The sequence below is a fragment of the Fukomys damarensis genome, unplaced genomic scaffold (genome assembly GCF_012274545.1).
Source record: "Fukomys damarensis isolate Sample0158 unplaced genomic scaffold, DMR_v1.0_HiC HiC_scaffold_17, whole genome shotgun sequence".
In the NCBI taxonomy this organism is placed as follows: domain Eukaryota; kingdom Metazoa; phylum Chordata; class Mammalia; order Rodentia; family Bathyergidae; genus Fukomys; species Fukomys damarensis.
The window spans coordinates 77,115,392-77,140,005 of NW_022900929.1; the positions used below are offsets into that span (position 1 = coordinate 77,115,392).

At 46.8% G+C, this 24,614-nt stretch overlaps 1 long non-coding RNA gene across 1 annotated transcript; it reads left to right on the plus strand.

The window, feature by feature from the left end:
* Window positions 1–209: 209 nt before the first annotated feature.
* Window positions 210–23,420, plus strand: LOC117286552. Its single transcript, XR_004517744.1, has 3 exons — window positions 210–325; window positions 21,443–21,562; window positions 22,271–23,420. It is a non-coding gene; the product is annotated as an uncharacterized LOC117286552 (long non-coding RNA).
* Window positions 23,421–24,614: the final 1,194 nt, after the last annotated feature.

The following is a 24,614-nucleotide window of genomic DNA, read 5'->3' on the forward strand; positions in this document are numbered from 1 at the left end:
ACAAACTGTGCCGCTATAAACATGGGTGCACATACTTCTCTGTGATATGATTCTTTTAGTTCTCTTGGAAAGATACCCAACAGAGGGATGGCTGGGTCAAATGGAATCTCCAGTCCAAGCTCTTTGAGGTATCTCCATATTGATTTCCATAGTGGTTGCACTAGTCTGCACTCCCACCAACAATGTCTTCTCTCTCTTTTAACCTTTAGCCCAGAAGTATTGTTCTCATAAAGAGAACAGGAGCAAAGAAAGAGCTGGGAACCCAAGAGACGTGTTCATCATCTTGATCTGAAATATGTTTCCTCTAAAGGGCTGAGACACAGAGGTACAAACTCAATTTAAGATTTTTGAAAACTCACCTCCAAGCTTCCTTCATTGGTCATTAGGAGGTATTTCCTTCTCCCAGACCCGAATCCAGGAAGATTTAAACTGTATCAGCAAGCCTGACTCCATTCATACCACACAAATACTTTCACGTACCACGGTGCAAACCACTACTCACTGTCTTCTCTATAAGAAGAAGAAGAAAAAGGACAGTTTAACACTAGATATTGACTTATTACACTTTCCCTTTTTGATATAAAGTTGTGTTAGAAAATGAAAATTATTTTTAAAATTAAAAACCAACAGGTTTTAAAAGAAAGAAAATTTTGAAAAGTGAAAAAGATGAAAACCCATAGAGGATTGGCAGTCTCAGCTTCACTGGAGAGTAGGTTAGTGGGCATGGGTTTTTTAGACAAGTTCATTAAGCTCTCAAGCTTCCGTGTCCTCTCTTGGTAAAATAGGGGAAATTGTTCTAGTATATGTGCTGCCAAAGCGAGCACTAAAATGGGAGAAATTAGACTATTAGTGTGCAGCTCCTTCTAAAAGGGGCTCACCAAGTAATCATTTGCGGGTTCTGGGCTGCTCACCTCTCTTTCTGGAGTTGGAATCAGGGTTCCTTTCACCTCAAACAAAGAACTGAATGAAGCGAGCAAAAGCAATGACAAAGTTTATTTGAAAAAGTAAAAGTGAAGAGTGAGGGATAAACTGGCCCTGCAAAGTGAGCTTGGGCCGAGTGAAAGGAAAAACAAGATAAGGAGAAAGGCTGAGCCATTTTGAGGAAACCCATGATAACAAGCTGAGCTCTGCTCAGTGTCTGTGTCTTCTATGCCATCCAAATCTGGAGAAACCCCAGAGAACTTCTCTGACCAGGTCCTGAGAGGTGGGGCTGGGACCCCACACCTCAGGCTGAGGTCAGGTCTGGGCTGTCCTATTGAAAACCTCCAGTTCAAGAGAAGTCCATGTGCCGGGGGTTGGTAACTGCTCTGCGCATGTGTGTCCAGGATGTGTGATCACAGGAAGGTCATACCCACTTCCCCAGCCCGCCCTGCCACGCCCTAATCTCCTGTCTCAATACTGTTTGTGTTACTGTAAATAAATCTTATTTGCAAAATGTTCAGTATAATATAAACCCAGTCTCTGATAAGGAAAATCTATAAAATCTACTTTTTTTCATAATTATGAGATCAGACGATTCTGTCCTTACAAACTTTGGTCCATTGGTACTTTATGGAATTCGTCACATTTTTTTAATGAGAACTTTGGAAAAAATTGAGCATTTGGGATCAAACTGTCTATGTCACTAAAATACTAGAAGATATACCTTGAATTTGCTTTGTGCTTAGTTCTACCACAGTACAAATTCAAGTTTCAGCTTTCTGGTTGTAAATTCTTCATATTTGTAATAGGTGAAAATTTTCAGAACTGCTTTACAGCATTCATCAATTTAGTGGGTGTTTGGGGAAACAGTTGTTAAATATTTGCCCATTTAAGAGAATACAATAAAATACTGGGCAATACGAAATTATTCACTAGTTATTTGTTTTCTACTTTCTTTTCTTTTCTTTTGGTTTTCTGAGTCAGGGTCTCACCAAGTAGCTCAGGCTGGCCTGAAATTCACAGTGACCCTCCCAGGTCAGCTCTGCTAAGCACTGGGATTATAGAGTGCAACACCACACCCAGATTTTTCTCTACTTTTCCAAGTCTAAAACCCTAATGTGTGTTAGCCCATTTAGTCTAAAATGTCAACAATATTTTGTAAAGCATTGATCAGTGATAAATGCAATTCATACACAGAACAACATTGTTAATTAGTACCATATTTAGGATTGTTTAGCATCGTTAATTCCTATGGTTAAGGTGATATGATTAATGTACATAATATTACTAATTATAGAATTAAAAGCACTAAGGTTCTCCTGTGGCCACAATTTAGCCTAAACAAGGGACCTTGTCAAGCAGGGTGTGGTAGTGCACACCTGTAAATCCCAGCACTTGGGAGACCAGAGCAGGAGGATCACAATTTCAAACCCCCGAGCAACTCAACAAGACCCTGTCTTAAAATAGAAGATAAAAATGGCTGGGGATGTAGCTCAGTGAGAAGCCACTGGGTTCAATGCCCAGTACTGCAAAAAATAACAATAAAATAAAAAGTATTGTCATTAAAGATTTAGCTATGGTATTTACAGCAAACATATTGACCAAAAGTTGCAAACAACAAAAATGACAAATGCAAGCATCTCCAAGTGGCCCGTTGTTTCTCTTGAACACGTGTACATCAGGGTTTTATTTTTCCATTTGTTGGATCCAGGCGACCCTTCTGGGCTTTTCCTACACTGAGACATTTTCCATCACTCACTGGGTGAGTTGCGAGGCCCACATTGTAGACAGAGTTCTCATTTCCCAGGAACTAGGGTCGCAGTTCCTGTGGAAACCAAGTGGGGGCTTGAAAGGTGTCCGTGTCTACACGGGCAGCCCTGCTGCAGGAGTGTAACACTACTCACACTATCGCTTGCACCTACAACTAAGTGTGACATCATCAGACTTCCTGGTGTATATGAGTTGGTATCAAAAATAGAGACAAAACTTGAAATATGAATTGAGGAAACTTTAAAAACCTTCAGACTTTATTCACATTCTCATGAAGCTGGTAATGTTTATGCATTATACCTGTTTTGATCCTCATGACTACTGGTAGAGCAGGCATTATTTTTTGCAAGTATAAATAAGGACTGGAGTATAGCTCAGTGATAGTCTCGCACATGGAAAGCTCCAGCCCTAGCACTGCAAATAAGTAGCCCAGTGTAGAACCTCTGGGAGAATCCAGTCCTACATCTGACCATTACACACGGTCTTCCACGGTAACACAGGGCTCGAATTACTGCTTGATCTGCCATGATTTCCCCAGGGTGAGTTGACCGAGGGGCTTTTTTAGGGTTTGCCTGTTACTCTGAGGTCACTGTTGGGCCTTCCCATTGGTCAAAAACCCTTAACCCTCTATTTCACCAGAGCACGGCATCCTCATTTTCCTTCTAGCACAAGACAGGGACCATGTTGCTCCACCTGTGGTTTTTCACGGAAAAACACTCCACTGGCCCTTCCGAATCTCCTGTTCTGCATTTTCTTGTCTCTCCACTGTTACTTTGGTTCTCGGGACTGAACTCCGGAAGTGCTGAGCCACGCCCTTTGCCCTGCCTGTATGGGGATCAATCCCAGGGGCATTTTTACCACTAAGCTGCATCCTCAGCCCTTCTTATTTTAAAACAAAGGGTTACTAAACTGCCTAGGCTGGGCTTGAACTTTCCACCCTCCTAAGCTGGGATTACCAGAATAATTATTTGCCACACCATCCCTGGCTATGTTTGAATTTTTTATAACAAGTATAGACTACAGCTTTTGGGGGTTTTGTTATTGTTTGGGCTGTTTGCCAGGCTGGGAATCTAACCAAGCACCTCTCAAATGCCTAAGCAAGTATGTTCCCATGGAGCCACACCCCAGCCTGCATGGGCAATTTCAGTGTTTTGGGGGTGGTTGTTTTTTTTTTTTTTTTGGTACTGGGGATCCAACTTGGGACCTTGCATTTGCGAGGCAGGCAGTGGGACCAGTGAGCTAAATCCCGGCCCTCTCCTTGGGGAATTTCAAAAGAAAGGAGTAAGGCTGGGCATGGTGGTGCAGGCCTGTATGAATTTGGACTGGGCAAGTTAGTGACCAGCTGGGCAGCTAGGAGACTGAGACCCTGTGTCAAGTTAGAAATAAACACGGGCTGGGACTGTAGTTCAGTGCAGAGGCTCTGGGTTCAATCCTGAGTACCAAAAAGAAAAAAATAATAATAAAATTGTAAAAAAACTCAACTGCTTTTCTGCCCTATCTAAAAAAATAAAAGCCAACCGTGGGAGTCTCCCCAGACAATGTTCTAACAGCGAGACTCCTGAGGCAGCAGCAGGCTGCATGGCGGACACTGGCTGTCCCTCGCGGGTCCCCTGGCCCAATCCCTTGGGCACATGGTGGCTGCCCCCTCCACCAGTGCAGCTCCGAGAGTCCAGAGCCTGGGCGCTGTCCTGGTCCAAGCAGGCGTTGAGGCTGTGCCAGGAGTGTGGGCCAATGGCCCAGTGTCCCCAGGACGTGGATGAGTCCACTGAGCCCTGCAGGAAGGAGAGAGGCATGTGAACGCCCCAAAGCCTTCACGCTGAGCTGCAGCCCCAGGTCTTTTTCATTTTTAAGATGAATTCTTGCTAACCTCTAAGCCAGGCTGGGCTGAATTTACAATCCTCCTGCCTCAGCCTCCCAGAGTGCTGGAAGTACAGGTGTGCATCGCCACCACGCCTGGCCCCTCTGAGCATTGTAGGGGAGAAGAGATCCCCTTTATTGTCTGATCCAGCTTGAGCTGAGTGCTTTTGGTTGCTTCTGATCCTTGGAGCTGTATCTAACCCAGGGCCTGTTATTTTCCCAAATGGAAGCGCTACTGGGCCCATGGAAGTTTCAGGACAGCCTCTCTGCCTCCAGGCTGCCTTGTTTTAGAGTCCCGGTGCCCTTTAATAGAACCTGTGTTTTTAAAAAAAATCACATTTAGGAGCCTGGCCGTCACCTCCTGACCCCACAGGTCACCCTCAGGGTCCAGTTTGCCGTCCCAGTTCTGTGGATCTCTTAAAGGATCCAACGTGATTTTCCAACAAGCTCTCCCTACACAATGACGGGGTGTTATGCACAGGTTTGTTTTAAATTAATCGGGATCAAAATGTGCTTTGAAACGAATTCTTCTGTTTTTGATTTTGAAGAGTGTTCTGAAAAGGGCTGTGATTGTGTCCATGTGGTGCTCAAATACTTCACGTGGCCCCTGACAAGGCAACAACATGGCAAAGCTCACAGCGAGAAAGCGCAGAGCCCTGTGCCCTGACCCCCAGGGCAGATTACTCTGGACGCTTTGTGACTTTCCTGGCTTTCTGTCTCTAAATCACATGCGTATTTGGGCATCTGATGGCTTTCACCATTTTGAATGTGTGCGCTCCCCAGTGCCTTCTTGTGAGGCCGAGGAGACTTCGGCTTCCTTACCCCTCTGCTGCCTGCTCCTCTCCATGTTCCTTCCTCCCAATGAGATTGGTTTTTATTGATATTTATTTATTCTTGGTACTGGGGATCGAACTCGGGACCTTGCACTTGTGAGGCAGGTAGCGGAACCACCGAGCTAAACCCCCAGCCCCCAATGAGACTGTTCACTAACATTTTGGTTATATTTATAGCTGAACCATACAGAAACCCACAGAATACAGAAAACATGTTTATGTGACATTCCGTGGGCTTTTGTTTTTTGATAGAAAAATTCTTTAATCAAAACAAGTTTACACATCAACACTTAGGGCTTAACTAGAATAAATCTGTCCAAAACTGTTATGGACAAAACATATAATGAGTGATATAGTAGCATTCCCTCAGAACAGCTCTACTGTAAGACCTCACCAAAGCAAAAATCCAATTACCAAAATAATCCAGATGTTTTATGGACAGATGAAAACAACTGTCGGAGAGGTCAAGACTTACAGTGCCTGTCACACACAGTACTGCTAATAAGTCATTTTCCCATATTCATATAATTTTAAAACATAAGAACAAATCTTTCTACCTGTTGAAAACCACCAACCAACATAAAATTTAAGTTATCTTAGAAATGTTACCCATTAGTTAATAAACTCATAAATTTTGTGTTAATGTTGGTTCACCCTGATTTAGTCCATATACATGAAAATACAGACTGGCGTTATTTTCATGGAAAAATTCATGTTTCTACTTTTTCATAATCCTGTCACATGTGTGAGAGAGAAAAGAAGATACAAATTCCCCTCTAATATAGCCTTGTTTTCAAATAGGTTAACTTTTTCATATAAATTTATATTTACCACATAAGCATCACAGATTAATTTTTCCAATTAAAAAATACTATTTGTGACAATGAATATGACTCAAGACATTTCTTGAAAATAAACACTTTTGTTTTCAATCATTTAACCTTTGGGGTGTTTTGGTTTTGGTACCGGCCATCGAACTCAGGACCTTGCACTTGCAAGGCAGGCGTGCTGCCGACTGAGCTAAATCCCCAGCCCAACACTTCTGTTTCAGGTTGCATTTCTAGGGCCTTCTAAAGGATCTCATGACAGAGCCTCAGACTCATTCATTCTCAGTACCCAGTCTGTTCCCTGCAGGGAAGTTAGATGCCTCCACTGATCACCCAGCCCAGAACTACACAGCCTTCAAAACTTAACATGAGGGCCGGGGATGTAGCTCAGTCATTCTGCCGCCTGCCTTGCAAGTGCAAGTTTGATCCGTGGTACCAAAAAAAAAAAAAAAGTTATCATGAGCTTTGCAAGACTGCACGGAACGACCTTTTCAATGTCCACTGACCATCTGGTTATCTTGCAAAAGGATGTCAGGCCACACAGTGTTACAGTGCAGCAGGGTAATGGAGCACAGTGTGAAATTAAAATTAACTTTTGAAAGCAGGGTGTGGTGGCACATGCCTGTAATCCCAGCACTCAGGAGGCTGAGGCAGGAGGATTGCTGTGAGTTCGAGACCCACCTGGGCTACATAGATCCAGGTCAGTCTCAACTACATAGTGAGACCCTGTTGCAGAATAACAACAACTAAATAAATAAATAAATAAAATTAACTTTTGATAAAGAGGAAGGAGTAAGTACTTGTATAGAAGTAACACTATGTCAACCATAAAAGTGTTCGATTTGTACAAATCCCCTGTGGGCTTCTTTTTCATTAATGGCTTTTCTCCCACTGCCTTGGTTTCCATTGCGTTGTCATCGGTGTCCTTCTCTCTTCCTCTCAGTGCGTCCTGCCTTTGATCCCGTCTCTGGCCCTGTCACCAGGTCTGCCTCCCAGCCTGCTCCAGAGTCACTTGCCATCCTGGACTGGCCATCTCCGCAGAGGACGTTTTCAGAGCTAACCTCGAACCCAGGGCCGCTGCACAGCAGGCCAGCGCCTCCCACTGAGCCACACCCCAGGCATGAAGGTCCCTCATCTCTGTCCTCAGGGGCATTTCCGGTGGCCTAGATCTCGGGCTTTCTGGCTTTGGCTTATAACTACATTTTGGAAGACCCAGTCTCCAGGAGTTTCTCAGCAAATCGTTTTTCTAATTGAGATACAGCAAACATAAATCACTAAATTGTTTACATGCACGTAACTGCCCCCAGAAGAAAGCAGCAAATATTTCCAGCTATCTTATTCCCTTTATTTATTATTTATTATCTTATTCCCCTTATTCATGCCTCTACCAATCCACAATCTCCAAACCCATCCTCTTCCTCCCCCAGTGTTCTGACCACTCTCCTGATTTCTGTCACCATTGACCAGCTTTGCTGGTTCTTGAGCTGCAGATAAGAGAATCCTGTAGGATGTACTTTTGTGTCTGGCTTGCTTTTGCGCTTGGGAGAGTCATCTATGTCCTTGCTAGTACCTGTGGCTTGTTCTTTTGCTTCTTTTTCACTATGGTGTGTGACATGAATAGAAAGTATCTGGGTACTATAGACAGAGGTGATACCAAGAGTCTAGAAGTACAATTGCTGGGTCACAGGCTGTCATACGTTCCTTGAGAAATGTTTCATAGGCTGTGTATTAGGCCAGGCGGAACTATGCTATAGTAACAAATATGCCTTCTCCATGGTTCACCATAAGAAGAGCTCATCAAAATACAGTGTGTGTCATGTATTTACACAATACGAACTGATTACAGTGAGAAACATCTTGCCATTCATCCCCCTGGAAGTCCTCTCCCTCACTTTGAACACACTGATCTCATTCTTCTTGCTACTGTCTGGAATACTTCTGGAAGTCCTCTTTCATGAGTGTCTCTGTGAGATGTGATTTAAAAAAAAATACGGTGAGTGCTGCTGTTGAGTATCATCCCATGGAAGGGCAGCTCGTGAAAACACGACGCTGCGGCCTCATCTGGCACTGTGCGACTTCCGGCTCTTCCCCAAAGTTGAAATGACCCTGAAAGGTAATTCTAAACTGATTCAGCACACGAAGGCAGGTTGGACAATGCAACTGAGGACACTGAAGAAAGAGGACTTGAGAGCTGCTTCAGACAGTAAGTAACAAGAATGAGGGGATAAGAGTGTTCAAGGGAAGGGATGAGGATTTAGCTCAGTGGCACTGTGCCTGCCTCCCGAGTGCAAGGTCCTGAGTTCGATAACTGGTGATATATATATATTTATTTATTCAAGGGAAAGAGGCTGTACCTCAAGGGGGATTAATGGCAATGTATCTCTTATTGTAATACAGTTTTTTAAAATGTCAACATTCACTGCATTTTTATCACACTTTATTCCAAGTCTCCCCAGACTCACAAATCGGCCAGAAGCCCGGCCTGTCCAAAGCAGCTGTTGCCCATGCCTTCATTCAGTGATCCAAACTCCTTCAATCTTTTTTCATTGTTCTGCAGTGCCAGGAAATTGAACTCAGCGCCTGAGCCGTGCTGAATTCTCGCTCAACCACTGAGCAGCTCTCCCTCAGCCCAAACTGCTTCAAGCCTGTGGTATTGCCACCTCCACAGGAGGGCTCTGCACAGGGTTCACAACCCTCTCGTCGGGCATTGGCCAGGAAATGGCCCACGTCACTTCCCGTCACAGCCACTGGATCTGAGCACAAGATCCCTGGAGGTGAAGGACAATCCACACGGATGAACACACATCGTGTTTCCCACACAGCCTGATTCCACTTCCATTCTGAGCGAAAGTGTGGCCCAGTGGGAAGGTCTAGGTAGAAAGAAATCACTTTTCTCTGAATTCTGAAGTTACGTCTCCATTTTCTTGTAACTTCGGGCCACTGTTAAGAAGTCCACTGCCTTTGTGATTCATTACGTAGGAGCCGTTTTTCTCTTTAGAATTTTGAAGGAGAATTTTCTCTCTATGCTTAGTGTTCTGACGTTTCCCAATGACATTAAGTGTATTTCACTTTCTTATTTTCAATCATTGCTTTCCTGTGCCACTTTCTAGATGATATTCTCCAAGCTTCTCTCGGATCTTCTTGTTGATTTTTGAAAATATTTTACTTTCATATTTTAATTGTCAGGAGATTTCTCTCGTTCACTTATTATTCCCTTATGATGGCATCCTGTTGCTTCACGGACACGGTGACTCTCGATAAGCAAAAGGTTTTGATGTTTTCTTCTCTGGCATTCCTTCTGTGTTTTCCCTTTTGTTTTTTAAGTCTTTCACATGGGAGAATTTCTTACATCTGGAGATCTGGGGCTGCTTGCGTGGGTGTCCGGGAATCCGGAAGCTGACCGGAAGTCCTGCGTGTGCAGTGGATCTGCCCAGCGAGTTCCGGGATGAGCTGGGGTCCGCGTGTGTCGTTGGGTGTTTTACTGTCAGGTCCGTGTAGGTGTTTATTGAGGTCTGGTCACTTTCTCCAAAAAAGGCCTCGCCTCCCTCTGTGAGGACAAGGAGCTGGGGTGTCAGCCTCTGGAGCTGAGGTGAGCAATGGCAGACCTCGTCCTTCCGGTGAGGTCTTCCCCTCAACCCTTCTGTTTCACCCAGCCTCTTACTCTGCTTTCTGATGTCACCGCATTCCCTCGTCGCGATAAACACCAAGAGCCATCAATTCCTGGCCCTTCCAGATTCTTTAGAGCAACTCATCTTGTCTCTTTTGGGCTTCTTCTTCCTCATTTTTATTGGGCTTTTAGTTTTTAGTAGTATTCCCCACCCTGCCCGTCAGCTACTGCTGTGGTTCTCTTTCCATCTCCCAGCACAATTGTCAGCTCCTGCCCAACCTCTTTTTGACAGATGCCATTGGCCTTGGGAGTTTATACCTTTTAAAATGTCCTCCCTGTTGTTTTAGGAGGTTTCTCTAGAAAGTAGATATAAATGCTTGTCTTTGATTTCTTATGCTTAATTAGAATCATAACTATTTCCTAAAGCTAAAATGTAGCCACACCACTCCCCTGTCTAAAATCTGTTCTTAGAATCCCGGTGACCACAACATTAAATCTAACTCCCTTATAATAATATGCAAAAATCATTCATGCTTTGATGCTCCGTAACTCTTCTCCTTAACCCAGCAATCCAGACATAGCGATTATTTGCTAGTTCCCAAATATGACTACCCCTTTCTGTTTTTAAGCTGTGTATTGACTTTACATCACCTACAATCTACTTATTTTCTTTCTAAAGCACATCTACTCATTCTTACCCTTCCCTGTCACAGATTCTTTGGCTCTTCTGGCCTCTTCCCATGTGTTCAGACAGCACTTATAATATGTGTGTATAAAAAGTTCTACTTTCCCAGTCCGACAGTGGAGAATTTAGATATATTTCCGATATACCTGTGACACGTGAATGACGCCGAAGAAGTGTCTGGAGACTCCTTGGGTGTCGCAAACCTTGTGCACCGAGGGCAGAACCTTCACCTGGAAGCCAAGGCGTCCAGGTCTACACTGTGCTTTACTTCAGCCTTTAGTGTGTTGCCTGGCACAGCTCACTTCCTCTTGCTGCTCACAAAATGGCTCAGTTGTAAACCAGAGAAGCCTCAGGGAATGGCATCATTTTTGGAGAGAGCTTAAAAAACTGCTTTGAGCTCCCAAGCCTTGTAAAGCAGCCCTACTCAAGTCACCAGCACGTCTTTTCAAGCTCTGCAGCTCAGCGGTCTTCCTGATTGTCTAGCAAAGCTCCTTCCTCCTAAGGAACTGGAAAGCGAGGTGCCCCTGCTGCACTGCACCCTCGCATTGTAGACTGCCCCTGCCAAGGCGACCCCACTCTTCTTGAGGGCTTCTTCCTTTGGCAAATATCACCAAGGCTTTTTCCGCCTGACCTTGTTTGTTCACCACTGACCTCAGATGAAGCTATGGGCGAGCCCCACCCCACAGCTGCTGTCTTTCGGTAATCACGTCCTGGGCCAGGATTTGTTTTGTACATGATCCAGCTGTGGGGAAAGTCCAAACAATTGCAGGCCACAGAATAAAACCCTTGGCTCTTTGTGGTTGAGATGTTCAGGTGGGAGAACCAGGGAAAGATCAATCGGTTGCAGAATGCATCCTCTCCATACCTGAGCACCTTGGGTCTTATGGCGTAGCAGGGGACATCAGTTCAGAGCCAGCCAGACAGAAGATGTCAAGGTCTTTCAGCAGACTACTGCACCATTTGAACCGTTGTTTGGGTTTTGACACAGAGATAGTAACGCTGGCCTTAGGCGCAGGCTGTGAGTCTACTAAATAACGCGTGTGAAGCCAGGAGCAGTGTGATGAGCCGGTACTGGTCAGTGTCCGTGCTGGTCCAGCTGCTAGAAACTTCTGCCGACTCCAGCCCAAGTGTGAGTATCTGGTTTCCCACACAGCACGTGGATGTGATAACAAATACTGAGGTCTGAGAAATAATTAAATCAGCAACAGACCTCATTTATTGCAATATGAAGTGTTTTTGTAAATTTCCTGTAGTAAAATTTTATACACCTGAGTGGTCACACTCCTTCCTTTGGAAATTTTTCTTCTGGGATATCTATTTGCAAATAATTATGAAGTGGCTTCCTCCCAGGCTCTGGAAACTCTTGTGAAGTGGGCGTAGCTCTAGTTTCTCCTCTAGCCCTTTTGAGAAGGAGAGACCGCGGACCACGTACTGCTGCGGGCTGCTCCGCGCCCGTGCAGAGACCCCGATGGGAAACGCACTGGTGGGGAGGTGTCTCTGGCCCACACGCCGCGCGTGGCCTCGGCCCCGCTGGACACAGGGATTCTAGGAGGAACCAGGCAAGAAGAGTCTCGTCCATTATGCTGGGGCCTGGCAGTTGCTCCTCCGTGTGCCTGAACCCTGTTGTTCACACACACCTTAAATATACCGTCTGGACTTCTCTCGTCTTAGATCGGGTGTCCCAGTTCTAAATCACGCCTACAATTCTCCTTCGAGTGCCTGGGGGAGGCACAGTAGAGTCACACACGCGTCTCTGAGTTCTTCTCCTCCCAGCCTCCTGTTCCAGCGAGCTCCTCTGTCTTCGCCTCTCCAGCCTCCTTTTCTCCGCCTGTTTTCCATGTTTCCCTCACATGGCTTTAGAAGTGACCTGTAGGAATATCTGCCTGGAAGACCCAAATCCCCATGAAACACTTGAGTCCTCTGGGACAAAGCGGGAGGACAGCTGGGAAGGACAGGAGGTATGACGTCCCTCAGCTGCACCTGTTGTCCTCTCCTTCATGTTTCCTCAAAGCCAGGTGGATAAAAGGTGAACGATTATGCGCAGGGAGTTTGGTTTTTATCAAAAGCACAAAAATTGAAACTCAAATTTCCTGTGCATTTTCACTGATTAAATCCAAAATCCTACACTTTGGTTTCCTGTCAAGTTCAGTGATTTCTTTAAGGAGTAAAAGGTCAAAGCACCTCTATTATTGATGAGAGAGAATCATCTGACTGCTTTTTAATTCTTTTTTTTTTAAGTACCCAAAAAGAAAGTATTCAGACAAGCTGGAGGACAAACATCAGGCAGAGAAGGGAGTTATTTTTTGTTATTACCAACTTTTCTCCTTTGTGGCAAGAACCCTTTAAAAAAATAGGTCAGTTTCATGTCACTATTGAAACATATCCCCGAATGGTCATGGTTATTTATTTTTTTAGTTTGTTTTTTTGCATAAAGAGTGTTTCATAAAGGACACGCCCAAATAGCACAGGACCAGAGCTTGGGAACCTCCATCTGCCCCAGAGACCAGAATTCCCACATAACTGCATAATGCGCTGCTATCCAGTTACCAGCCCGCCGCAGTTGCCTAATCTAACAGCCAGCGGGCAGGGAGGTGAAATTACCAGGGGAGCTGACTTAGGCTGAGCAGGGGTAGTACCCAGAATTTAATGTGCAAAACCCACGGGCAGGCCATTGCTCCACCTAAATATCCGTTCCAGGGCCAGGGACATCGGGGATTAAACTTCCCAAAGTCTTCCTCCTTTCCCAGGGAATACTGTGTATTAGCTCTTGTTTCTAGGAGACAAGGGTCAGGGAAGGGAGAGGGTTTAATTCCTCTGCTGGTCTTATGTTCATACTTCTGAAACGTCTTGGTCTCAGATCCCCAAAATGATTCCCAGCAAACCTCTGACTTTTTTCCTTTACAGTGCAAAAAGTCTTGCTTCAGCAGAGGGGAAAAAATTGCCTGTTGTTTTGGTAGCAGGTTCAGGATGGTGATGGTGCTGGTAATAACTTATAGCTATATCTAGTCATGTTTTTATCTAATGTTAACCTACCTCCATTCGTGTTCCTAATTCATTATCCTGTCTCAGAACTTGACCTGAAATGAGCCAGGCTTATGAGTAGAATTTATAGACTGATCGAGTCTAGCTCAGGTGACGGGACTGAATGTGGATTCTGCACATTATGGAGGTGACAGGCAGAAGCCAAATGCTTGGATGACAAGCTCTGGCCCTGGGTAGCATGTCTGGTAGTTGTGACTCATGGCCCCCAAGAGGACAGGCCACTCTGGACCACTTGTTATTCATAGAGTTCTGGCGTAAGTGTAAGACAGAACTGGAGTTGGATCCCTGCATTGGTGCCTTGGGTCCTGTTTTCACACAGCTCCTGAAGTGGGCCTGCATGGCTCGTGGTTCTGCCATCGGGCCACCTTCCCTGACCCGGGGGGACCAGGTCCTCAGGACTTCTAATCCCATGTCTTTGACACCATCATCGCCCGCGCGCCCAGCCTAGGTCACTGTTCACCTCTCCTAACGGCAAAGCCTTTGGCTGAAAATTATCCAGATGTCCCAGAGAGCTAAGCGATCAGAAAGTTAAACAGTTCCGTGTGACGATGATCTTCAAAGAATAAGCCCAAGTAACACAGTATTTCTTACTTCAGATGAAATCTCATGCAGATGCCCAACATCAAACAGATGCACGTGGCACAGTGATGACGTCGCGCTGCTCCCCTGTTAACCCTGAGGAAGCGTCGCACACTTCGGGCTCCTCCTCAGAACGCAGATGGGGGCCGTTATCACAAGGGACTCAAAGGGAAGAGGAAAACAAAATGTCTGGCCCGTTCAGCAGCCACTCACTCGGTGTCATAACTTCTATTCCCTGACCTGCCGGTGAACTCCAGCTTCTTGGCTCCTATTCAGAGTGAAGCACGCGGGGACCTGGGGAAAAGCTGGCTCCCCACCCCTTGCTCAATCTCTTTTTCAAGTTTGTCACCCACGTCCCACTCTTGTCTCTTCTGTGGGCCTCGAGTCAAGCCCATCAGGTTCCCGTCCCCTCCCCGTTGTGCTTCTTTCCGGCTGTGTGTAAGGAGATCGGTTATTCATACGCAGAGTGCTGGAGCATCTCGGTTGGACCGCAGTCATCCTTAGAAACCCAGATGGCTCGCAGAGGAGGCAGATGCTGGAGAAGAAGGCACTGCTGCTTCTCAGGCTCCTCCCAGCGCACGTGTGACCTACGCATCGGCAGGAGGCTGAGAAGGCAGACGCCCCCCCCCCCAGTGTGCTGCGCAGCACAGGGTCGTGGACAGGCCCGGATCCTTGTCAGTGCCTGGGAAACCCGAATTTCCAAGCAGCCAGGGCGAGTGACCAAGCCCCATGTGAGCTGCAGACACAGCAAGGTGACCTCCGGCCCCTCTCCTGGGCTCACCCACGTGAATGCAGCTGGAGAGCGCTCCCGATGGCTTCTGTGAGTTCACACAGGAGCGAGCAGGTGCAGCTGGCCGTGGCCGGCAGAGGGACACCTGTGAGGGCAGCAGCCTGAGGCAGGGCTCACCATCCGCTGTGTCATCGACAAGGATGGTGGACGTTTAAATTTTAAAATACTGCTAGGGTGACAGGCTCATTGCCATGAATCCCCCTCAGGGTCTCCCCCTTTCTCCGAACGTGCTCGTGCCATCATTTTGCCAGCGTCTGAAGCCGTTCGGGTGCGGTTAGAGGCCACAGAGCCGGGGCGGTCACTCTCTTCCATTTGATTCTAGACAGCATCCTGTGGTCATTCCTGCCTTCACTGCCCTATGCGAGGTAGGAAATGAGATCAGAGAATCCCAGGAGGTCGCTCCTGCTCTCGGAGAGGCTCTCCCGGCCTGACCTTCACCTTCTATCTATAGCCCCTCAGAAGTGTCCATACCAGACATGTCAATGGTATTTAAGACCAGAGGGAATCTAGGACGAGCGTGTGTGTCAAGAGCCCCTACGCTTACCTGCACCCTGTCAGTCGTGCCTGTCGATCACACCTAGAGACCCAGGGGAGGGCCCTCCGCTGAGGTGCAGAGCCTCGGAATTCCAAAAGCCTCGTTTGTCCTCCTGCTGTTGCAATTGCTCTTTCCGTGTGCTGTGCCCTGTCACCCGGCACGCTAGTCTGTCTGTGCCCTGTCTTTTGTTGGCACAGACTTGCCCTGAGCACAGCTCTCCACGGTCTTCTGTAAATATAGCTGCTTGGCACTGCTACCAGGCATACACTTCACAGTTCTTTCCTGGTCATCCAGAAGAGCTGCGCTATATCAGCCCATTCCATGGTAACGTTTCCGGAAGTTCTCTCTCTTGAGTGTCTTTTGTGCTGTCCTAGCTGCCCAATACCTGGAATCCATTCAAAGCATTTCCATTTCGTGGTCATTGTGACTTTGGGGAAGAATCGGAAGTCGCGTGGTATCAGATCCAGTGAATAAAATGAACGAGGGCACGGCGTCATGTTTTTACGAGCCTTTTTTCCCATCGAATGACACTTAGCAGTGGCATTCACTGTATTCTGGATCACAGGGTGGGAGAATATTTGTGAAAGAAAATCTTCAGAGCTGCTTTAGAAAACTGCACAAATGATAGGATAAGCTTGTTCAAAGTGAGGGGACGATTCCGAGTGAGATTCATGGCGATATGTCTTTCATTGTAATAAATCGTATTTTATTTAAACACGCACCATAATTTTTGGTCAACCCCTTACAAATTATCGGAGTATTTGAAAACCAAAAAGAAACTTCGAGATTATTTGGTGCAGAGGTTGGAAACTCATGGCACCCACGCTGCCTCTTACAAATTCAATGAGCATGACAAATTAAGCCAAAACTCCGTGATAATCCTTATCCAGAAATGGGGCTTCTCATAAAACGGCCGCTTACGACAGTGACTGAAAACTGCTCTTCTCCTTGTGGAACCCTGTTAGCACTTTCCCACTTAGCCGTGATGCGATCTCAGAAACCCTGTTAAGAAATCACTTCAGAGATGTGAGGAGAATTAGAAGGCATTTCTGTGACTCTCGGTTCAACCCAACTCCCGTTCCGGCCCTGCTGCCATTTCGTGAGCGAGGAACTGGAGCTGAGAAAGGAGGAGGGGCTGCCTTTCCCTGCGCGTGCTGCCTTGAAATCTGGTCACGGGGGACAGCGGTCCTCACCTGCACCCTACTCGCTTCCTCAAGGTGGAGACACCAGCTTCTAAAACTTCTAAGCTTTTGCTCAGTCACTCCCAGTTTCCCCAGGCCAATCAGTTCGTTAAATTGCCCTGAGGTGACGTGAAGCCCGCGGTCTTCCCTGGAGAGGGTTATTAACAAAAGGAAGCCACAGGGTTTTAGAGGAGGAGGAGGAAGAGGAGGGAAGAGAAGTGGACTGATTTCACAATCTATGGGAGCCCTGTCATGACCGCAGAGATTCCATAGGGTGACTTCACACATCAGTCATACATCTGGCAATCACAGCTGGCTCTACTCTTCCTATTTTTAATAAGTTCTTCATTTGCTAAGCTTCTTGGTGATTTCAAGTAGGTGTCCAACCCTGGGGCCTGGGAGCGCGGCTCCTGCAGGAGACCATGAGTCACTGCTGGGGCAGCCATCTGGACAGGGTCCCTCGCTCTCCTCCCGGCCCTCCCGAGATGTCTCATTCAGTCCCTGCTGGGTCCCTCCCTGCCAGGTTCGGCCGTGATTGCTTCACCTTCCCCGGGCTGCCATTGTCTGTGGTGACCCACCCTGTAGTCCTGTCCTGCTCTCCAGCCTACCCTCCTTTCCGCAGCCATCTCTTCCTGTTCTCCTTGCTCTTTGCTTTCCTGAGTCCTAATTCATCCCAGCACTTGCATCTGATGTTTGTTCCTCCGGCCATTTCTCTTTTCAAACATCACAATGCTGGAATTTACACTCAAAGCCAAGTGTCTTTCTGTCTACACCACCCTTTGCAACCCTTCTTCTCAAGGGTCTGGCTTCCTCACCATTGATCCCCTCACATTATTCATTCCCTCTTGTCCCCTGGTAGACTTTGTACGATATCCTGGCTCCGAAGCCCAATCTTTCTTTCCTATCATTTTACTGGACATAGGCAGGAGGATGAAAGATCAGTGAGCATAGAAATTTAGAAAGTGTCTGACTGCATGATTTCCCTCAGATCCTTGAGCTCTGCCAGCCTGGGAGCTGTGTCTACTTTAACACTTGTATTCTACCTCTCTGCTTTATTTCTAAGAATATATTCACCCTTTCAGGCTCAGAGCAAGGAAATCATGGTCTCCCTAGTGAAAATTTTGGGCATTTTTAAAAAATTAAATGAGGGGAAGTAAAGGGATAAAGCTAGAAAAGAAGGGAAATAGTATAAGCTGTCTCTCCCATCCCTTTTTTTTTTATCAATTTGCAAGATGAGTTGGCAGCTAAAACTACGGAGATTGGGCCAGTTTAAATGACTGCTGAACCTGAGGTTGAACTGAGTCTCAGTAGCAAGTGACTTGTAGACGGAGGACACTAAAATCCATCACATAGGCAGGGTTTGCTGCTTTGGCCTGACCTGTTTGGGTCTCATCTATTCGTAGGTCTGCCCCACCTGGAAGTACAGAGACGAGCAGCTCTGACTCCTGTTACTTCGCTGCTCCTCCTCCTCCTTCTCCTGTTTCTTCTCCTCCCTCTCCCTTCCTCTTCCTCTTCTTCCTCCTCTCCCTCCTCCTCCTTCTCCTTCTTTCTGTGTGGTGTTTGTATAATTTGTCTTTACTCTTAGAGCACCTAACATCTGGTTTTGCAAAGTCACATGCGTAGTCGTTTGCCCCCACGTTCAGTATGGCTGTTACTCATTTGTAATAGAACAGTTGACTGTGTGTTTGATAATAGGTCCACAGGGCTAGGGAGTAGCTCAGTGGCATAAGGGTCCCGTGTGTAATCCCTGGCACCACAAAATAAAACAACAAACAAAACATGAAAAGATAAACAATGGGTACCTGTCCATCCTTGTTAATTTTCTTGGTATGTGAACTACTACAGTAGTTCCTTAAAGAATTACATAAAATATTTCCTTTTTCTCTGTACCCCATTCTGTTTCTCCTGTCCTTTTTATTAACTCCCATTTGGAAAGTGCGGGTCCACATGCCTTCCGCAGGGGCTGCTGGGTTTCTCTGGGGGCCTCGCTGTCAGCTGTCCTGTCTGCCACTGTCCCAGAGTTCCAGCTCCCTCCCCGGTGTGACCTCCTGGGAATCTCAGGGGTGGGACCCGAGAGGCTGAGAGGCCAGCAGGTTCCCCTGGGTCCCTACCCAGGCCATATTGTGTTCCTGGTGGGCAAGGCATGAAATGTGAAAAATCAGCATAAAAATGGTCCCTTCCAGTGCACTCACAGACCTTGAATGCTTTGCTTTTCTTTCTGAATCCTTATTTTGAAGCAAAATATTTTATTTTATTTTTCAAAAGTTTTCTTTATCAGGTTATCTAAACAATTATCAGGACACAGTGAATCAAAACAGAAATATTCTTTCCCCTGCCCCATCCTGCCCCCCCGTCCTTCCCCTCCCCCTCCCTCTCTCTCTTACTTTTTTCACGTTACATTTATTTAATGTATGTGTTACATTGTAGACATGCATAACGATAATGCTCGTCATTACGAATTTGCACCTGTCCATCACGTACCCTAACCTCTTCTTTTTTCCCATCCCCCACTTGCCCCTCTCTCCTCCCTACATACAAAAGCTTTGTTTCCATCTTTCTATTTTCACTTTTTTCTTGCCCCTTCCTCCCTTTCCCCCTTCCCTTAGTCTTCTTCCCCCTTGAACATTTTCGTCCCATTTCCCAATATCTATTATATATTTTAGTCCTGATTTCCACTTTCGGTCTCACACCGGAGAAACAATGCAGCATTGAAACATGCATGTCCGATTTATTTTACTTAAGACTATGGTCTCAAGGTGCATCCATTTAGCTCAAATGTCTCAAGCTCATCCTTCTTTATGGTAAGCAGTACTCGAATGCACAAAAAACCCACATCTTCTTTATCCATTTGTCAGTTGATGGAATTTGGACCGTTTCCAAGATGCAGCTATTACAAATCGTGCCACTGTAAACATGGGTGAGCATATACTACTGTGGTATGATGCTTTTCATTCCTTTTCTGGACTTGGTATAACCCTGAACAGTGAGGGAAATGTGTTATTTAAAGTCATAGGTGCAGCCCATGGAAGGAATAAAAGTCCTGCTGTTGGACATAATACCCAACACCCACAACTAAAAGGAGAAGTTTAATTTGGCTCGGGGTTCTAGGGGATTCAGTCCATGGTTGGTTGACTGCAAGGCAGAAACACCATGGTGGAAGGGCTCAGTAGAGCAGAGGGGCAACTTGGTTCATAGCTTCTGGGAAGCAGAATAAGCAGAGGACGGGCCAGTGATCAGAGATTGTACCCAAGATCATACCTGCAGCACCCACCCAGACACCTAGAAGGGTGCTCTACCAGTCCCCCGGCTGGGGCCCAAAGCCAATCAATATGGCACCCCACCCGAGAGACTCAGTAGCAGTGCAACCATTAAAGGTCAGGAGGACAAAGAAGAAGGAAAGAAAATACAGTGGTACCTCCGTTCCCAAATGCTTTTGACTGTAAATTTGGTTGGTAAATCGAAGTGTTTGGCAAAATTTTACTCTTGTTTGCAACTCTGCATTGGGTGATGAACACAACCGTGACCATCTTTCCTGCAGAAACATGAATGTGGCCATCTTTTCCAGAATCGGGGAACAAATTAAGCTTCTGAACAGAGGTACCACTGTACTTTCTTCTGAGCATTTCCCTCAATTCCTCTCTGTCTCCTCTCACCACCCAGGTAGCTCCTCTGGCTCTCACTTATTCCTGGTCTTGTTTTCCTTTGACCACTTCCATCCCAATGAAAATGCCTAATTCCAAGGGCTTGGAGTTCCCACATGCTGGAAAATACCTGATTATTCTAAGTCAGAGCAACAGTTCCAAGGATGCGCACCACCTTCAAGCACTGCAAAGGAAAAAAAATTGTTAGATGAACAGGTATCTGGGATCTTGGAGAGAACCATTTCACTGATTGGAGTGGTGGTCGTGATGGTTAGACGGAATCACAACAGAATTTTTCGAATCGCCCCTTCATATTTTGAGAAACAATGCTTATGAAAGTATACTCATAATTCTACCTGTGAAGGTGGGTTTGAGGCTGAGGAGTTTGAATCTTGAATGTAACCAAACTATCCAAGAAGAGTTAGACCAAAATAAAGATCTTTCCACACAAGCCAGGGTATTTGTGCTTGACGTGATTTAAAAATGTACATCAGGAAAACCAAGACAAAGAAAAAAAAGGAAGAAGTGTGGGGTTCAGAAAACAGGGGACCTAATCACAAAGCACAGTGAGGGGGTCTTAGATGCCCGCTGTGAAACAGCAGGGGAGGCTGCTTGGGGAAGCCATGACTCAGCGGGTGGGAAAATTCAAGGAAATCATAATGTCACTTTTTTTTTTAATAAAAAAGAAAAAGTCGAGGTGCAAACCACTCTCTGAGTGAGCTTGGACCTCTCCCCTTCCTTCCGTCTCACTACGTTGCCCAGGCTGATCTTGGATCCTGGGCCCAGCTGACCTTGCCAGTTACCTGAGCAGCTAAGCTATAGGCACTGGGTCCATGCCGTGGGCACATGCCACAGGCTCCTCTTTCTTCTCTTGTCCTCAAGCTGGCGGCACGCAACATCCCAAGTGGATGGACTGCCTGGCTCAGCCTAGGATCTTTCGGGTCTCCTGTAGGTCAGCATGTTTCTCAGGGTTTGAGCCCAGGATCCCAGTCTCCCTGGGCTACAAAGCCCAGAGTGATCTCTGCCTGGTTCTTCCATGTTGCCAGTTGGACCTGCACCCTTGATTCCCAACTGCCCGGGCAATGGGGACCTGCTTGCAATGACCCTTGGGCTCTGCTGCCCCTTACTGCTTATCAGAAAGTAACAAATCTGCTTTGTGTGACTTGCTGCATAGAAACAAGGTGGTAAGCAGTGCACAGTGCCCATGCCTCTGACACAACCCTTGGACATGACAGAAGATGCAAAAACAAAGACCAGGCCATCCTGAGCCAACCAAGAAGGAAATAACAAAGAGGTATGGTTTTAAGCACTTCCTATTGTGTAAGAAATGAGAATCCATGAGAATCCATTTGTCCTCAATGCTAAGAATGTCTCCCCTATGTATCCCAAAAGGCCTTTGGGGAACAAAATGTGATTTTCTACAACTACTTGGCCCAGCAGGGAGCAGTATTTCCTCAGGTGCAGTCACACCAATACTGTATATTGACTTTTATCTTCCAAAGTTAATCAACAGACAAAGCACAGGTGCCTGGCAGCTGAGAATAAACACAGATTAATCCCTTGGGTTATGCAAAGCTTAGGTCTGCAATTGTACTTTACAAAAAAAAAACAAAAAACAAAAAAACAAAAGGAGTTGCAGAAATTAGAATTGAATACTGCCCCACTTGGTTTCTATTTGCGGTAGAAAACCCTAAGTAGCCACGAGGAATTAGTTCTCTTTTACATTCCACACACGTCATGTGTTCATGTCCCACGTTCTTATCCCCATATCCCTCAGGATAAAATGGCTAAGGTGCAGCCTCTATACTCAAATGTCATTTCCTAGAAAACAAACAGCACTGTTTCTGAGTTGGGATTGCATAATCCACTGGAAGACCAGGTTATTTACCAAGTCTGCCAGAGCCAGGAATGGACTGGCAGGCAGGAGGCACCGTCCCAGATGCCCACATGCCTTTGATTTAGGTTCTTGGAAGATGACCCTGAGCACATTCTGTTTTCACAGGTGGCCCTGCTGCTGAGATGTGAAAGGAAAACTGTCAACAGTGATTTGCAACCTGTACCCCACTGCCTGCCACGCCCCAGGTTTTCCTGGGACCCCGCTCTCCTGTAGCTCTAGGAAACAGGGAAGGAGGCACCAGCAATCACTTCCTGTTTGTCCCTCCTGGTCACCAACCTGGGAAGACGGGAGGTGAAACTGCAGATTGGCCATTGAGTGCCGGCCTTCGGGAACGACCCGGAGCCCAGCAACACTCCAGGCTGTGGAAGTCATCTGTGCCTGCATGGCACAGCGCCCACCTCTCTGGAATGTCGCCAGTGCTTGTGAGTCGACAGCCATCCGCCCATTCCGTGGGGCACTGGGGGGACGGAAACAAAGCCCAGAAGAGGACACAGGGGGACAGGTAGAGTGCAAAGGGCACTTTCCAACACTCTGAGCCAGGTTCTATTATGAGAACCCAGTGGCTCTGAGTTGTTCACACTGCTTCTGCAAACCCCTAATTTCTCTGGAGGTATCTCTGCTACCCTTAGTTCGGTAGTTCACAAACTCGGACTGGGAAATGCAGAACGCAGCACTCAGTTCCCAACACTCTGAGGTCATCCCGCCAACTTCTGGGAGGAGGACAGCTCTGCTCAGCTGCTCCTGGACAGCCAAGCGGCAGCCTAGCAGTGGTCCTCTATTCCTTCCTGATCTTTTAATTTGCTAGTTTAGTTCATGTTTACCCAGCGAATGCCACACAGGGGTATCTTGGGGACTGCAGAGCCTTGGAGTGTTCAGGCTCTAGAGAAAACCCCTGCGCACTTCTGGGAAACCCCAATTTGCCTTGAGCAAATCCCACTAAGTGCTCTAGATGCCGGGTCTGCCGTGCAGCAGATCCCACCAGCATTGGGCTGGGAAGAGTCCATTATACCACCAGGATCTCTGCACCGTGTGACAAGCATTGTGCTGATGCCCAAGGCAGCTGGGCAGGGGGAGGCGATGAGGGAGAAGGAGCGGAGTGGGAGGAGCGGTGCAAATACACAATTCGTCCTCCTTAACAGCCACATCATTAGCACAGCCACAAAGCAGAAGGCAGGAGTCCTTCACCGTCCAGGGTCAAGGCAGGGGACACCGTTCCTCATTCTCCCACCCACCCTTCCCCTCCAGTGCAGCCCAGGCTGTGTATACATGGGGTGGCCCGTATGGCTCAAGCTGCAGTTCTGAGCTGTCACCCAGGACCTGCCTGGGTCTCATTGCTTTGGGACTGCGAGGACCCTGCAGGGAGGAAAGCTGCTCACATCATGGTGGGCAGGAAGTGAAACAGAGTGAGAGCAAGACAGAGTCAAATGGTATTCTCTTAATGGACACACCCTCCTTGACTTCACTTCCTCCCCAAAAGACACCCCCCTTGCCTGTGACCTCACTTCCTTCGCTAGGCCCCTCCCCGGAAATTTTCGTCATCTCCCACTGGTACCACCAGCTGAAGACCAAGTCTTCTACACATGACCTTTGGGGACAGTGAAGATTCACACCATCATAGCTTCACTTTTCACCAAGCCATGCAACTTTTCTTGGCCTCAGTGCTGTTTTCATCTGGGAAAAGGAAATTGGGGCTGGGGATGTAGCTCAATGGTAGAGCTTTTCCTTAGCAGGCCCGAAGCAGGTTTTCTCTAGAGCCTGAACACCCATGTTGGTGCCACTGATTAAGTGTTCAGTAGGAATTAGCAATTGGACTACTTAAGAACCTTTTGAAGCAACGGATCAAAAAACTCAAACAAACAGAAATCAAAACATAAATAGCCCACAACTTAAACACAAAAAGGTAGTGGCTGATTCACACAAGACCAAGATGGTTCAGGGACCCACGAAGGGTCAGTGAGCATCTCCTCCTCGCTCTCTTGGTTCTCTCCTTGTGGTAGCCTTCTTATAGATGATCCCAGAGGTCCACCCTTACCTTCTGATAATGTCACCTTTGTACAGTCCCTCTTCCCCATGGTACCATGTGCTGAGGTTGGTCTGTGTGTTCAATATAGCATGGCAAGAAAAGTACTATGTTCCTTCTGAGATTGGGTTGTAAAAGACTTGGCTTCTCCCCCTGTCTTTCCTCTTTCCCATCATTCTCTCTGGAGGAAACCAGCTTCTGTGAAGCAGGCAGCACTGCAGGGTCTCGTGTGGTGTTAAACTGAAGTTTAACCTGCCAATAGCGACACGAAGCCACTTTGGAAGTGGATCCAGCCCCAGCAAGGTCTCCAGGTGACTGAAGCTCCTGTTCACAACCTCAAGAGAGAGAGACCCTCATCCAGAATTACTGCCCCTGGGTGCTGGACCCTCAGCAACTCTGGGATGTACTGCACATTGGTTATTTTAAGGT